The following is a 16,253-nucleotide window of genomic DNA, read 5'->3' as shown; positions in this document are numbered from 1 at the left end:
ATGTGGAATGCACTTTTTGAAGAGTCAGCTGGCAAAAACGTTCGCTCCCATCACATTGTTCATCACAAGAAAAAGGGGGGACTATTTAACATTCCGTCACTACTCTGTACATCTAAATTGGAGTTTTCCAAGTTCATCTTAACATTCCCAGGAGATGACTGGAAGCAAGATAGTCTGCTCATCAAGCACTAAAATATCTCCACAAGTTCCACATAATAAATATCTCGAGCATGTAAATACAGTGATTGACCTGCGGAAGTAGAACAGTGAGATTGGAGATTTGTAGTGAACGGCCAAAGGCTCTCTAAAGACCGAGAGACTGCCATTGCCTCTAATGGACGTCTCAGGTTGAAGAAAACAGTTCACAGCGGAAGTTGTTGGAAGACCAAGAATGCATCACACATACAGAGTAGAACTTACAGATCGCTAAGCTCGAGGAGGGAGTGGCAAGCGCTAATGAACTCTTTTCAGGCCACTGAGAAATGGTCATCACAATCTAGTACCGTGGAAGAGAAACTGCACATTTCATACTGGATACGTCGAGCCGCGGTACTCTCGGCGTGTGCCCAAAAGACGAGCCCTATTGGCAGCCTTGACATCTGATTGACTGAGCGGTGTTGACAGGAACAGATTTATTATACCTAGGGGTCACAGCCTTTACAGTATATTTCCTGAAGGTAGATGTGTCAAAAAGACGAGCCCTATTCGCAAACTTGTATCTGATTGACTCAGCGGTATAGGCAGGAACAGATTTGTGATGCATTGGGGTCACAACCTTTACGGTATATTTCCTGAAGGTAGTAGATTGGCTAAGCTATTTTTTGTGAGGGGCTGGGAGGATGCGGCATTTTGTTCCGCTTTACATTTGAGCAATAACCCGAATAAAGAAGAGGAACTTGCCGTTGTAGGGGCAGACAGAAAGAAGATGATGAGGAAGACGAACAACGTTTTGACGATGTTAGGAGTATTACGCAATTCAGTCTTTTACGGCAGCTTCCCACACAAGCGTCCCCAGAGCTTCTAAATGCCTTTGACATGGGAATAAAGGCTTGGAGCTTCACCACAAGCAGCCGTGGCAGCCATGTGGTAGGTCCCTCTAATCGATGGGTACGAAGAGTAAGGAAGGAAGAAGAAGCCGGTCGGCCGCCCACCGCCTGTCGGTCGTGTGGTGGGTATTATTTACGCTGTTCCTGCTAACTGAACCATGGCCGCATTTTAGGGGCGAAGCTCCTCTTGCTCGGGCCCTGTCCCGTCCCTCGTTGCGCCGTGTACATACCGCCGAAGATGATTGTGGCAGGATGCCCCTAGGGATTGGCCAACCAAAGATTGGACGAAGAGGTCAAAACGTTCAACGCGTTCGTTGCTACCCAACAAGGAGGAGAGTAAGAAAAAGAGGTCGTTCGTCGTCTGCGAGCTCAAGACACGTACCCGGGGTACGCGACACAAGATGCTCTACAGAAGGCGACGGCGAAGGCTAAAATGTCACACACCGAATTTTCCAACTTACCCATGGAAATTCTCATCGCCCCAAACAAGGCCTACATGATCACCACAAACATCGACGTCGTCGACGGGCTTGTCAACGGAGCGGTGGGAAGTCTCAAGCTTTGCGAGCTAGGAGTGGTGGTCTTGACGCGGCGGCGCCCGGTTTCGATCTTACGACTCTCTGGCTGCGACGGGAGGTACGTGGCGCTCTTCCCACTGCGCAACAAACCGACACGCGAGCATGGCTACGAATGCGCCTTATGTCCTTCACTCATTCAGATGGTGCGCGCCGTCAAGAAGACCTGTAAGAACGTGTCGAGTCTATATTCTGTGTGGGCGAACGTTTCACGGTTTTACCGATAAGCATTTCAGCTTCGCTCTTCTCATCATCATTCACTTCATGGAGATGGCGGGATTGTTTTGCCATAGGTCCTCCTACATTTCCACTTCTTCAGACTAAATGTAAAGCCAATTGGTCCTGACGTTGAGTGTCACCTTGCACGGCCGGCCAGAAAGATACTGCCGCGCTCGGCCATGCCCCCTTCCCGCCCCCCAACGGTGACGGGCAACCTTTTCTCAACTTAACAACACCTGAAGAATGCACGTAAGCGGAACTGCAGGGACCAGATTTTCGATGACCCTCGGAGCCCTCAAAAAACGCCGCAAATAGCACCTATGACATCGAAGCACAAGGATGGCAGTGATGTACGGGCGACTGTTATTTGTCGTCGCAGCAAGACGCCATTCAGCACAGGAGAGATATTTCTGGTGCCGCGTCATCCTAAAAACAACGCCAGCATCCCCGCAATCTCTCGACGTGGTGTCCAGCGGTCAAAGCCAAAGTAACACTGCTACCTCAATGAACGTGGTTACATAGACTCATGTAGGCATGGGCCACAACTCCACGACAGTCACTTTAGACAATGTGCCTCATGCCACAAAGCTGTGCGGTATCTCTTCAATGACCATTGGTGGCTGCACAATTGAGTGCGACACCCAGTTGCTTAGGTAACACGGCTGCTTGTCTGGAGTTATCGGGGTGGACCCGACTGATATCGATGAGTACCTTCAAATACATACAACTTGTGAATCGTCAAACATTCAAAATATTAAACAATAGGGTAGCAGCAAGTATGCTGTGGTCACATTTAATACCATCTACTTACCGAAAATGGTGAAAACTTATTTCGAATTATCTAGTGTTAAAACGTATCAGCTCCGATCGTTGTTTTGTTACTGATGTAACAAGGACAGGCACCTCCAGAAACCCTGTCCCAACGCGGCTGTCTTCGCAACCTGCTGAAATGGCCATAAAAATGATGTCTGCTTTAACGAAAAGCCATACTGCAACTCATGGCGTACGGAAAGAAACGCGCTAATTGATCCAGTTTGGTCAACAAAGGCCATAAGGTTGCATCAAGTTCGCAAGCCTGAAACTGGCTAAAAAAACAACGAACATGCCACAGTCCGACATCGGTAGCCAAACTGTGATTCCGCCGCTAGAGAGTACAATAAAATTGACAGTATTGGAGCAGGAGAGAATACAACCCACCTTTGAGAGTGAGGTTACGGTTGATCCTTCTGCTGTAATGAGTAAAGAGCCCGCAGCAACTACGTCAACCACAACTTGGAGGAAGCAGGCTTCCCGATCCAACAGGTCACCACACCGGACCCGGCAACCACACCTCCCTGGAAGCATCGAAATATTGCAGCAAGAGCTCGTCTCACAGCGCCTCTGTCTGCATGCCTGGGAAACAACTTGACCAAGCTCTCGCTAAGGAGAAGTTGGAGAATGAAGACCAAATTGGCTGTCTTACGGAAGCCCTTACACTGTCGAACACAGACGATACACTGTGGAGCAGCGTCGGGATTTCCGTGCACTGACGTTTCCGTGCATTGACATAGTTCGGGAACTTCTCCACTATCTGATTCCCAAAGAAGTAACCACTACTGAAACGGTGCTAAGCTCCACGTGGCGTAATGAGGGAACACCCATCTCCAACACCGGTAAACCACGGCTCCTGCATTGGAACTGTCATGCCATCCGTGGGACGCCCGCAGAACTAAATGAGCGCATAAAAAGCGTAGAGAGCAAGCCATTGGGGATTTTTCTAGAAAAAACGCAGGGTACCGGCCTCACTTTCTACTGATACAGATTGATACAATTCACCCAGCATAATATGTTTATCCAGGTCAAGCCATTCACAAGCTGTTTTAGAATTCCAGACAATGTTTTACGTCTTGAATATAGGTCATCACCTTCAAAGACGCCTTTTTTTTAAACAATGGCTTTTTTTAAATATAGCATTTTCAACTTTCCTGTCTATTGAAGAATATTTATAAAAAAGTTCCGCTGTCATCTCCATCGGTTCAAAAGTTATGATCATTTTTACCCCTCCGTGTCACATCGGAAACCGAAACTGAAGGTTTCCGAATCCGCAGCATCTGCCATATCGTCATAAATGTGTCTTCGTATATCCGTTACCTAATGCTAATTTATTTAGGTACATTCTAAGCTTTAGGACAAATTTTGCAGGATATTGTACATTCCATTTATTTCAAAATTTTCACTAAAGGGCAGCGAGTTTCCAGAGCGCGCATTTGCGTTGCCTTGCGTTTGTGACTGGTTGTCCGTGCTTTTTTGTACGCCGTTTTAGCACGCCGATTTAGTTCTAGCCTTGCAAGGGGACAGTTTTAGTTTTTTAAAATCTGCTGTTACAGTTATAGCACGAGGATTGCGTGCCTGACCACTGACTGTCACCGTGTGACGACGGCCGCATGTGAGTCAAATTTAAGACGCAAAACAGGCAAAAAAAATATGTGTGCTTCAGCTCGGTCAAACGGAGATCGTGCTAGCGGAAGCAAGTTATGAGCCGGGCGGATTTTAGGCGCATTGACTGATTTTGATTTTACGTACAATAGGTCTAAACCTTCAAAGCCATTTTTCTCAAAACTTTATTTTTGCATTCATCAGTTACGCGAGCAGTGATAACTTTGCTTCTGGTAATTATTTTCGCACAAAACATTTCGTGCTGTTTCTATGCATACAGAACTATGCAATGAAGCAGAATGACTGAAATATACTGCTTACGTTTTATATTATGGCTAGTTGTGTGAAACCCAAACATGCCGGATATCAAATTTTTCATTCTTTTTATGATTACACAACTTAGCTTAAAGATGTTATATTCGTGGAGGTTAGATGCACAGATTATTGTCTTCATTACGTTCCTGCCATGTCGTGTTTGAATAGCACCTACCATATTGTAGTTATGACTGTTCGCGCAACGTGCATATTTTCGTGCATTTTGTTTTATATAAATTTTTGTCAGGCATTTTTAGCAATTTTATCATTTTAATTGTTTCTATCTGTATAAGCTTTACAAGCCAAAAATATAATTGTAACGTTTGGGCTAAAGTTGTAATTTTTTTTCGAAGGTGGTGACTTACCTTAAGTCAGTAGCGTACTGCCAGATCCCTACTGCCGTATTAGACCCCGACGCCCAAGAGGTGCTGGCTGCTTGGCTGCGCGTTAGATGTCGCAACTTCACGACTGCTTCCATATACGTGCGCTCACGCTCTGCTCACCATGATTACACGAGCGTCAATCCCTCCTGTACCCGCCGCCTTCGCACGTTGTACTATCATGAGGCCGCAGTGTTAGCTGGTGATTCAAATTCCGAGAACAAGGCCTGGTGGTACCACATTTCGCCAGGTTGAGGACTACAATATATGATCCGCAAGAGGCTGACAAGGCGGAGGTGCAGCTTGTAAACGACCTTGGTCAGCCGACGTGACGAGGAGCTAACCATGGACAACGTGATACTATTCCCAGCAGACATTAGCAACAGCTGATGATGTGGCCACATGGTCTCGCTAACCGATGCCATGAGCAATGACCCCATCGGTATCCAGCTCTCCGGTAAAGACAGGATGGGTAGGAAGGGCGTGCCTTACACGAACTAGCAGCGTTTCAGAGACACCTTAACCAGCCGATGGGACACGATAGACCAAACAAACCCTACCTACGCACCTTTGGCAGATCGCATTCTGAAGGCTGCGGAAGCAGCTATCAGACCTTCAGAAATGGCGCACCACCGGATCTTCACCCGGTCAATGTCTGAAAGCACAGGAATGAACTGGGGGAGCCGTACGTATCAGGTGGACGCACGTACTACTACTTAGTGAGCATACGGCGAGAACCCCCGAAGATCCGGCGTCATGTAAAAATGCGCAGTCGCCAGAGATGCAATTGTTATTCAGATTCTTTTCACCGCACACTTGAGCAGGAAAGTTTCGGTCAAGGTTGCGGTCTCTCTGCGGACGCGGTTAGCTCCAGGGAACGGTGCAGGTGGTGATCCTTCGCATTGGCATTGATCCCGAGCACTTCTAGGAGAAGGCTTCTATGCATACCTTATGCTTACATTGGGGCTGCTCTCCTGGTGGGCGAGTTGTACGCTATCGAGACTCCATTCCCAATAACCGAACGTGCGGTGGCTTTAGAACAAATCAATGTCCAATGTGCACCACGGAAGGATGATATTGCGTGGACAACGCGTCAACACCTTCAGGCAACTTTATGAGAGGAGCTTCTTGACACGATAAATAACATAGGTATGCATAGATAGGTGCCACCAGGCTTGAAACAGAATGTAATAACTGCAAAAGTGCAACTTATACACCAGCAAAATACCCGTCGGTAATGGCCAATCTTCAAGCGTTATCTCACTTATGTCTGCCCTCTGAAGGATAATAAAACGAATGGCAGTAAATAGACTGAATTACCACCTCAAGGAGGAACATGAGTGCTTCCACCCGTGTCAAACTACATTAACGGAAAATCTGGCGGCGCATTATTTCTTGTTTCTCGTGAGGCACAATTTCCGAAAGCCAAATCACAACTGATCGCACCTCATGGTCGCCTGGACAACCGCAAAGCATATGACACCGTTACTCACACAGCTGTTCTTGAGGGCACTGTGTCCAGAGTTTCTTGGACAACCGGACTTTCGAGATCCGCTCTGGCCGCCGAGACACTCTCCAATTTGAAAACCGTTCTGCAGTTCCCCAAGTACCATATTACCTACCGTAGTTCTTAATTTGGTCATGATTAAGCATGTGCGACATGTTCCAGCTGTCAATGGCGTCCATTTCACGGAATATGCCGACAATGTTGCCATATGGGCCGAAGCTGCCGGCCATTCCTCCTCAGAAAACACTGTTTGTAGACCCCAACGAGCTCATTCCGCATTCACCAGTTACCTCGCCGGTACCAGAATGGGGTTTTTCTTGAACAAAACACACTTTATCATCATTAGGGGTAAGCTAGAGTAGCAGATTTAGTTGCTGTGACCATGGTGGGTCAAAGTGTCCAGCGTGCCAAAGAACAGTACATCAGACTGATGGGATTCCAGTTCACGAGTCCTGAGGAACTTTAGAATGACTTCGGCAGTTGAAAGCGCAATAGAATTCTCTGATGAGATTATTTGGAAGGACTTCTAACACTTTCAGTGGAGCACTCCAAAGCATCGCCTGCCGACTAGTTCAAGACTTCTGGTGAGCAAAGCCCACAACGCGTCCCTTTGCTTCTGTCTCACGTTTCGTGAGACAGAACCGCTAAAGCCGCTCTAAAGGGCCGCCCGTCGTGTCATCATGCGGATTCCAAGACACACGAAGGTAACTGAGCTATACTGCCATTCTGCACTTGCCACTCTTGAATAAATAGCCCTTGCACAATCCAGAGGAGTCCACAATTGCCACGAACTCACACCACAAGGGTGGTGATTACTGAGCACTGATGGCCGCATTTCACCACCGGACACACCACTTATAAAAAACCACATACCACCAAGGGAGAGCATACTTATTACGCTGAAACAACCAGCCCCCCTAAACTCACCGTTGGAGGCACGCACCGCAGCGGACGTGGCTGGCTGAAGCTGGGGCTATTTTCTGGCACAATCTAACCCTTGAGATTTGTATGGACGCACGTTGGCGGCACAACTCACGTATAGGGGCCCAGGCTGCTTATTCCAACACAGAGGACCACCGGAGCATTCGACGTTTTTTGGAAGCCGCTGCTGAAAAGGGAGGCCTTCACTTTGCACGGCAAGTTGCTACTTATCATCCTGTACGTGTCTACAGCCAAGTGGATTTGGTCACTTTTGGGGCTGTTCTTCACCGTCCAGCCCGACGCTTCGCCTGCAAAACCAAAGTGACCCCAGCAATCGGCCTGCGGGGCTGCAATCGGGACTGCGGCCCACCAGACTTGTTTCGCGCAAAACCCCGTCCCGACTGGGTCTTCGCATATGAGGAGTGGCTCCGACCACGTGCTCGGCCCCAAGATGCGTTGGCCGGGCTGTGGCACTTTGTGTGTGAGGCAACCATAGCCGGACATTATTAACCCACTCCTGAAACCCTCCTGCCTCGATTTCTCCCAAATGAAAAAATTCCCCCGCATTTCCCCGAAGGGGAGTATGAGGAAGTGCGAAGCACGGGGTGATGCTATGAGGGGGAGTTTGTTGAAGTTTGGTGGCATTTTGCCCGTTAGTTACATTAACACCCCCTCGTGATCACGTTCGGCTTAACACGCCTCGTTTGTCCCTCTGCGGAAATCTTGGTGAATTAACGTGTATGTTCGAGAGGAGGAGCGCACCGCACCGCAGCGCACCGCAGCTGCGAAGCGCCGACCGGAGTGAAGGGAGAGGAGGCGCAGTCACGTGAGAAAATGCAGAACTAGCGGGTTTGTAGTATCACGTGTACACCACGCAGTTATCAAGCCGCTATAACGCCGCTGAGTCGCCAACGCACGCCGCTGACGACGTAGTTTGAATGCGTTAAAGATATAAGGCGCGTTACTAACACTGATATCAACGTCGCGTCCGTGGCTTAGTCGGTAGAGCGTCGCGCTGCGGCCGCAAAGTCCGCAGATCGAAACCCGGCGCCGGATGCTCTTTTTTTTTATATAGTGTAGTGGCCTGGCTGGCGCGCCGAGAGAGGGTGTTGCGAGCTGGAGAGTAGTAAAGGGGCTTTAGGAGAGTAGGCGAGGGGGGAGAGGAGGCGCTATGCGAGCGCGACGATTCAGGCTCGCTTAAGAACTGCATTCGCACTTATTCCTGGCCAATCTCCCACGTGGGTATGTGCCATGTCAGCGGCCAGGCAGCGCGCGCCCATCTCCCCCCGTTGCTAAGGAAGACGAAGAGCGCGCGCACCCTCAGCTGTTGCTATGCGGACGGCGGAAGGTTCGGGGTCGCTTATAAAGTGCATTCGCACTTAAAAAATTGTCTACCTCTCTGTCCCTCGAACCCCTTCGGGCTGTGTCTGGGACCACTGGGCAGCCACCATTCAAAGGGCACAACGGCCCTTTGTATCGGCAGGGGATTAAGTGCTTGGACTCACACTGCCACTGCAACCGACGTGGTAGGTTCCTCTGGAGCCGCTATTTACCCACCAGAAAAGAATGGGTACAGGCTTCCCCGTACAGGGTTTCCAGTATACTGAATTTCGGAAGACCACGTCGGTTTTTATGATGGGTAGGGCTAAGTGGTAGGTTTTCCTGTATTGCTGGGATCAACGAGTTAAAATTGGTACAAGCACCCCGCAAGCGGTTATCTAGCCTCGAAAGTTACGCGATGTTGCATGGAAATGCCGCACTTGAACGGGTCATTACGTTCAACCGCAGCGAAGGGCTGAGAGGTGCAGCACTTGCCTCGGAGGCGGGAGGTACCGGGATGGAATCGGCGTATGCCGCCCCCTCCCCCCCCCCCCCCCCCCGTTTTTCTTTAATGGGTACAGGCGTCCCTGGTTGAGTGCGGACCCTCAGCAATGCAATTCATGCCTTTACCTTTGCGAGGAGCCCCGGACCCTTGTCCATCTTGCGGGGCGTGGCTTGCTTGCCGCGTTGCATCATTGTCGGGTTAAAGAGTCTGGTGGCGTGTCCTGCCACTCACGGTTACCGAGTTGAGCATTCGCCGTGGCTGTGGAAATCACCACGTGCATTCGTGAGCCCGATGGCACAAAGAATATATCGGCAAAATATGCTGAGCGATGTCCACTAATGGAAAATCGGAGGAGAGGCGAGGCATGCAATTTATGAGCGTATTCAAAAATTGTGAGTTTTTCTTGCCACATGGCGCACGCTGACTTGTCGCCGGATAAGCGCCGGTGAGAGGAGCAATCGCGCGCAGGCTGAGGCTGTGGCACCCTCTCTTGCATTGAAGCGCATTTGAGCAATTTGCGTGCCCTATGTGCCCCAGTTTTGGGTAGTGGCAGCGTCCAACTCATGTGCAGTGCAATGCCTGCTTCTCGTCCCAGGGGGGTAGCGGCTCGTGAGAGAGAGAGAGAGAGAGAGAGAGAGAGTGGGAGAAATAAACGTTTATTTGCTGAAAAGACTAGCTAAGACCTGGTCCCTGCCTGACCGATGTGGCAGGTCTCCTCAGCCCAGAAAACCTCTGGAAGTAGTTGCCGTCTTCGCCCGGTTCACCAGATTCTTCTGGTTCTCCTGATCCGTGAGACGAGAATTTATAATAAACCACATATCATGGTGCAGCAACTAGTGGTTAGGGCGCTGTACTGCGAACAGGAAATTATTCATTCACTTTTCATGTAACACGGTCATTCCACACGCCCCACAACAATTATACGACGCAGGCAACAAGCTATTACAAAATAAATTCACAGACAGTTCACCAGCGGTTAAGGGAAAGAGTTCATAACCTAGACAGAATTGAATGCAGCACTAGAAAAACGCTCCTGACCACTACAAAGATCGTAGACGAGCGCTATAGGAAGGCTTCTTCTGCTAGGTATAGAGTCCACCTTTCCCATGTCCAGCACATCACGCTTAGTGTGGGTCGCACAAACAAAATCGCCACCAAAAATTGGGGGTAAAATTCGATAATGGACGCGTCGAGGGATGCGAAACAAGAGGAAGAGTAGGAGTTCTTCCCAAGTGCGTACAAAACAACAGCTTGAACGCGACGAACAAGAAAAAAGCACGTGCAAGGTCGCGCCCTCCGATCCCAAAGGTACAATGAGCCTTCCGAAGCAAAGTCTCGCGCAGAAATACGACGCCTCAACCCGACGCCATCCTCAATGGCAGGGTGAAAAAGGCCTGCACACAAAAGCGCTCGCGAAAAGGAAGAACTTTGCGTTGTGCACGAAAATTGCACTCGTGCAAAACGAGTAGGTCCACGTGTTGCGCCCGAGCATAGTGGGTCACCTCCATATATGCCCAAGTCCTGAAACCCCTGGACATTCAAAATAAGACAACTTACCTGCATAAAAGTGATAAGTGCCCAGATCACGTTAAGCCTCCAATTTTCAAAACGCACTATCGTCGGAAGGCACGTCATCTTCGGCCCACAGTTTCTTGCTATTGTTGTCGGCATCATCGGAGTCCACTGACGACGACGGCAACGCCCAGTGAACGAGTGTAGGCGGTCCAGTGGAGAGGGTCGTGGAGGAAGGAAGTCGTGAACTTGGCTGTTCGGGTTGGTGAGGTGAGGGTCAGTCACAACGAGGGAGGGGCCAGCAGTGCTAGGCTCGTCGTTGTCTCCAGCATTTCCTGAGTCGGCCGAGGAAGGAAGACCTTGCATGGCAGGCGCATCGAGCCGCTCCAAGAGAGATGGGGAATCCAGTAGATCAGCGACATGGCTGACAGAATTGATCAGACGGAGCCTTTGATGTTGGATGTGAGAGCAGCACTGGTAGTGGCCGTACTGTGGTCAGTGGCGTGCGACTTGGAGGAGAGACTAGAACGGCCAATTTCTGCCTTGCCGCTAGTGCCGGGCTTGCCTTCCTTCCGGCAGCTGCGCTAGCCGCTCGAGGAAGTAGATAGAGCGATTTTTTGCCAGCGCACACCCTCGCTTCCGCTGAGGCGGCTGCACGAGGTCATTGCACTCGGCAGAGCTCAGGCTCGTGAACAAGGAGATATCGGTCGAAGACAATCACGTGGCCTCCCCCGAAGGTGCAACTCTTCCTCTGAAGGCCAGAGGCAGCTCTTGAGTTCAATCTCTTGGCTGTCACTTAGTAATTCATCAATCGTCCTGGCGAAGCCCAAAACAGTACGTTCACTTGACGCCGGCTGGCTCAAGGAGTCCTGGCGTTTTTCGGGAAATTCACTTGAACTCTTCAGAGCCTGCTGGATGGGGCGCGCGCGAGGCGTCTCAGCGAAATTTCTTGCAGCATCCGCACTGAGCGGGGGCGCAGGGCGCCAGTGGTGGGATGGTTGCCCTTGCGGCGGCGACACGGGGCGTTACAGTCGATGTCGTCGTTGGTGCACGCGAGCAGCGGCCGCGCCAGGGGGTCTTGCACGCGCTAACTTGGTGATCGGTCTAGCCGCAGCGGGCCCATACTCTTCGCACACATTTGTACTTGAACTGGGTCTTGAACCTTTGAATCTACGTGAAGTTAAGTACACCCTTCGACTGACTGCCCGATCCAATCAGGCCAAGCCCCGATCGGATCGGATACACCGAGAGCTGGTGGGTAATGGAGCCAGTGGGTACAATCAGCTATTACTTGTGCTTGTACTTTACCTGCACACGTTACGCCGCAGCACAAGGCGTTGGAAAACGAGTATCCCGGTGTTTTATTATTACCACGACTACTTACGATGAGGACGACGACAGGAGCCGCTGACAGCCTGAGCCCTAATAGGTACTAGCGGCTCCTGGGCCTTGCACTGGGCCCTTGGATGGCACTACAACGCGTGGCAAGTTGACCCGGCTTGTACGAGAAAATCGCCCCAAAGGAATGGGGCGCCTGGAAATGATAATTTCACCGCAGAGATGGCTGAGATATGCACCACTTGCTTCATATGTGGGATATAGCCCGTGCGATTCCCCGTAATGGCAGGCCCCCACCGGTTTCTTTGATGCGTACAGGCGTCCTTGGTTGAATACAGACCATGAAAATGTAATTTTCACGCGTGCAAAGCTGTCTTTACCCTTGCGAGAGGCCCCTGATTCTTGTCGATCTGGCGGTGCCCCCTCGCCTTGTACAACACCGCTTCATCGGGGAAGAAAAGCATCTGGAGGCACGTCTTGCCACAGCTGGTAGGCGCTTAGCGTCCACTGTGGCTGTGGAAGTGGCTTCGTGTGCCTTGGGGGCGCCGGAAACTTGCCGGTAAAATTGGTAGAAGGGACTCCACGGCCTGGCGCTCAGCACTGATGCGAGACTACAAAACTCTGGAAGTATATCCGGCTTGCGTGAGGTTTCGCCTCTATGGAATGGGGCAATTGCAATCATGCTTCATCTATAGACGATACTCTATTTAGGGCTACTTAAACACATAAATTTCAGTCTGTCTATCTGTCTGTCTGTCTGTATGTCTGTCTGTCTGTCTGTCTGTCTGTCTGTCTGTCTGTCTATCAGTCTGTCTGTCCGTCTGTCTGTAACTTAATTCAACAACCCGGCCAAAGTGAAACATATGCTGCACAATTGGTTTATATAAGCACAGCGAAATCTAAACGTCTGCGTCCGGTGACAATGTTCATACATGTCAACTTTGTTGAACAAGAACAAAACATTACGCAAATACGAGGCACAAAATCCATACATAAGTGATATTTCTAGAGTTCCTTTATTTTAAAAATTCATGAATGCTTGGTATTTGTGATAACAAATGAGATACTACATCCACTGCAGAAACAAAATTCACTCCGTCGCCTGCTTTTGCCCGTGCCACCATAGCTCTTTGTGGCATTTTAAGAAATCAAACGTCAAAAGTAAGGGAAGGTTCCACCACATAGGTTGCATGTTCCGCTTAGAACGCACGTGGTGTACGTTAACAGGGTTTTATAAACGTTGGAGTAGGGTGCCTTTATTCACGCGTGTCTCCGCTGTACGGCAGCGCTGGCATGCAAGGACAGGGCCCGGAGCAGTGGAACCCGGTAAATTTAAATTGAATTCCGCAACCATCTAGCGTGTTTATCTTGGGAGGAGCGAGACGGGAGAGGCAGAGCATGAGAAGTGAGTGGTAAAGAGAAGGGAGGCATTTATTTGGCAGGACCGCCAGACGACTATCGTCTTTCGTCGACATTTCCAGCGGAAGGGGTATATACATGGAAATTTTTTTTCTGATTCTTCTGAGCTTGCGATTCTTCGGCGCTGAGATGGCCATTTGGCATGTAAAAGGATTGTGTTCGTAGACGCAGGATAAGTGTTCATTATCCTTATTTTTCTGGGAGCCCAGTAGAGACTCGGAGGCACAAAGACGATCGTGCGCTATTTTTCCGTCGCCTGCGGCATACCCTTCCAGGCCGGGGTATTCGCGTGTCATTTCGAAGTAAGCTGTCATCAGTGTAGAAAGAAGACTTTTTCAAACATTTGGGCATGTTTCCTGGAAGGAAAAGTCTATCGGCTTGTTGAGTGTGAGAAATGATGTCTGAGTGTGAGAAATGTAACGATTTTGAGAAATGATAAGCGGTTTGCCGACCTTTTGGGTGATCGGGAGAATTGGGAGGTTAAGCGCTGGCTTATATGCTACCCTTATTATGGTTTTTATTGGTTTTATTGAATCTAAATACCTTCCTGTAATGATTTGGTTGGTTATGGGGTTTAACGCGGCGACGCTACACGGCCCTTGAATACCGCCGCAGTTGAGGGCTCTGGAATAATTTTGACCACCTGGGGATTTTTACCGTGAAACGAAATCTCGAACACATGGGCGTTTTCGCTTTTCGCTTCTATCAGAACAGCGGCCGCGCAGCGGGGAATCGAACCCGCATTCTTGGGCTAAGCAGCAGAACGCCTTTGCCATGAAGCCACCATGGCGGATAAATTCCTGCAATGGCAGGCTGCACAACATTCATATTGTGATCAGTGCTTGCAGAAGTCTTTACGGATACATTTTTCTTCTAAACTGTTCTTCTGGTTAGGTGTATTGCAATGTGCGCCAAATGGTTAAAAGGTTACATTTTTTGCTGATAGCGAGATCGCCTCTGCCACTTCACTGAAGGGCCGCGCCGGTGATTTTTACGTGACCGTGTTCTCCGACGGCTCCCTGACCCAATATTTGTAAGATTTTAAATTGCGCGCGTGGCACCATGAATTGGTTTGCGCACAGTGCTTGCACCAGTGAAAAGGCCACACAAAATGTAAACAGTAGTTTAAAACATGGCTAAAACTGAAAGCCTTATTTCAAGCTTTATTCGTAGTAGGAGAAATTCTGGATAGTTTCGGACCTTAATCGAGAACTTTTTTGAAATTTCATAAACTGGAGTCAATCTTTCTTGCGGTTTTTTCGTTGTGTGACACAAGGTTGGCGCCGTCATTAATCCCGTTGAGATGGGGTGATAGGTTATGGTGTAAGTTGCGAAAAGGGTGGGCACCGTAGTTCCCTAGAATGCAACTACTGACGGGGCGTGAAACATAACTTACTGCACAGTTGAACCACCTGAGGAAATTCATGTACCTTTGCTTTCTTCTTGGCTGTGGTATTATTGTTCTCCCTTACACATTCTAGTTACCGCTCTGCCGTATTCCTGAAGCAAGAACATATATAAGAGTGGAATCGGCTCATCACAGATGGACTGGGTAAGGGACCAGATAATGTCGCAACGAATACCAACACGGAGTGCAAAGCGTCTTAGCTGTGACGGGGAATGAGAGGGTAGCGGTACTTATTGGACGATATGATAGCGGCCACAATCCAATCCGGTAGTGCGCCGTGAAATTCCGATCACGCCGGCCATACAGTTTCTTCTCCCGCGACAGCTGCTGCTAGGTTAAACTAGGCCCAAGGCTTGCGACCTTATTTGGCACCACAGGAAAGCGTCTTTTCCACTCATATTTTGTTCTTGCTCTGCATCCGTATTCAAGGTTTTTGTACCCTCGTATCTGGCTGCCCAATAGGGCTTTTCGGTTGGCAGCGATGGTGTACTTACTTCCGCGGATGCTTGATAAGCACAACTCAGTGTGGACGGCTATCGAGCACGGGAAAATTGCTAAATTGGCCTAAAAGCGTTAATGCTAAAAAAGACTTAAAAATATATGCAAGCAATCAAAGCTATGATTTCTGCTGAACAAAACTTGAACAAAAGTTTCTACTTCCTTAACTAAGTTTCTGCTTGGGTACCGCGAAAGAAAACACTACTTGAAGCAATTTGCGAATAAGTATTGCTTTCTCGTTTCAGATAAAACAGAGTGTGAACTCCGGGCATGGGGAGATAAGCTGAACGACAACTTTGACGACTGTCTAACGAAGTACGGGGAACATTGTATCCAACGGCTCAAGATTTCAAACGGCGCATGCAGAGGCAAATAACAACAAGAAAACTAGCCGCGGTGGTGTAGGAAACTTCTTGCTCCGCTCCTCAAAAAAATTTCCCTGATGGGCGTTCGTTCTCTTGCGTTTGGCCAACAGTGCAATCTGTATAAAAATAAAACATATCCGGACACACAAAACTACTTACGGTGTATTCATGATGACGTTTCTCTGAGTAAATCAAAGTTCCAGTTCTATTTTGCTTCCTTACACCATTCCGAATGCTTGCTTATCATTCACACGACTGCAGCTTCATGAGTGTAACATGACGCGAGGCATGTTCATATCTTTTATTAAGAATGAAAGATTTGGGAACAGTATCATTCCACCCTATTTTGCACAGACTCGATATTACGCAGGTTTTGATCACAAAAAATTCTTTCAAATGCTTAAGTGCAGCTACAGCGCTTAGCTGGAACAACAACGCTTATGATGGGCCAAATAAGAAAACTATTCTTTTAAATTTAAATATCATAATCGACAGCGCTACGCTGCCCCT

General features: G+C 49.0%; 1 long non-coding RNA gene across 1 annotated transcript in view; it reads left to right on the top strand.

Moving 5' to 3' along the window:
- LOC144153894 (uncharacterized) overlaps window positions 1–15,897 on the top strand; it is a 64,041-nt gene extending 48,144 nt beyond the window's left edge. The window contains exon 5 of the long non-coding RNA XR_013319408.1: window positions 15,624–15,897. This is a non-coding gene — a long non-coding RNA (uncharacterized LOC144153894). The remainder of the gene's footprint in view (window positions 1–15,623) is intronic.
- The last annotated feature ends 356 nt before the right edge of the window (window positions 15,898–16,253 follow it).

Source organism: Haemaphysalis longicornis, unplaced genomic scaffold, assembly GCF_048455015.1.
Source record: "Haemaphysalis longicornis isolate Haplotype H1 unplaced genomic scaffold, Haemaphysalis longicornis Haplotype H1 scaffold_9, whole genome shotgun sequence".
NCBI lineage: Eukaryota > Metazoa > Arthropoda > Arachnida > Ixodida > Ixodidae > Haemaphysalis > Haemaphysalis longicornis.
The sequence above is the reverse complement of the archived record's forward strand: the minus strand, read 5'-3'. Positions and strand labels throughout refer to the sequence as shown.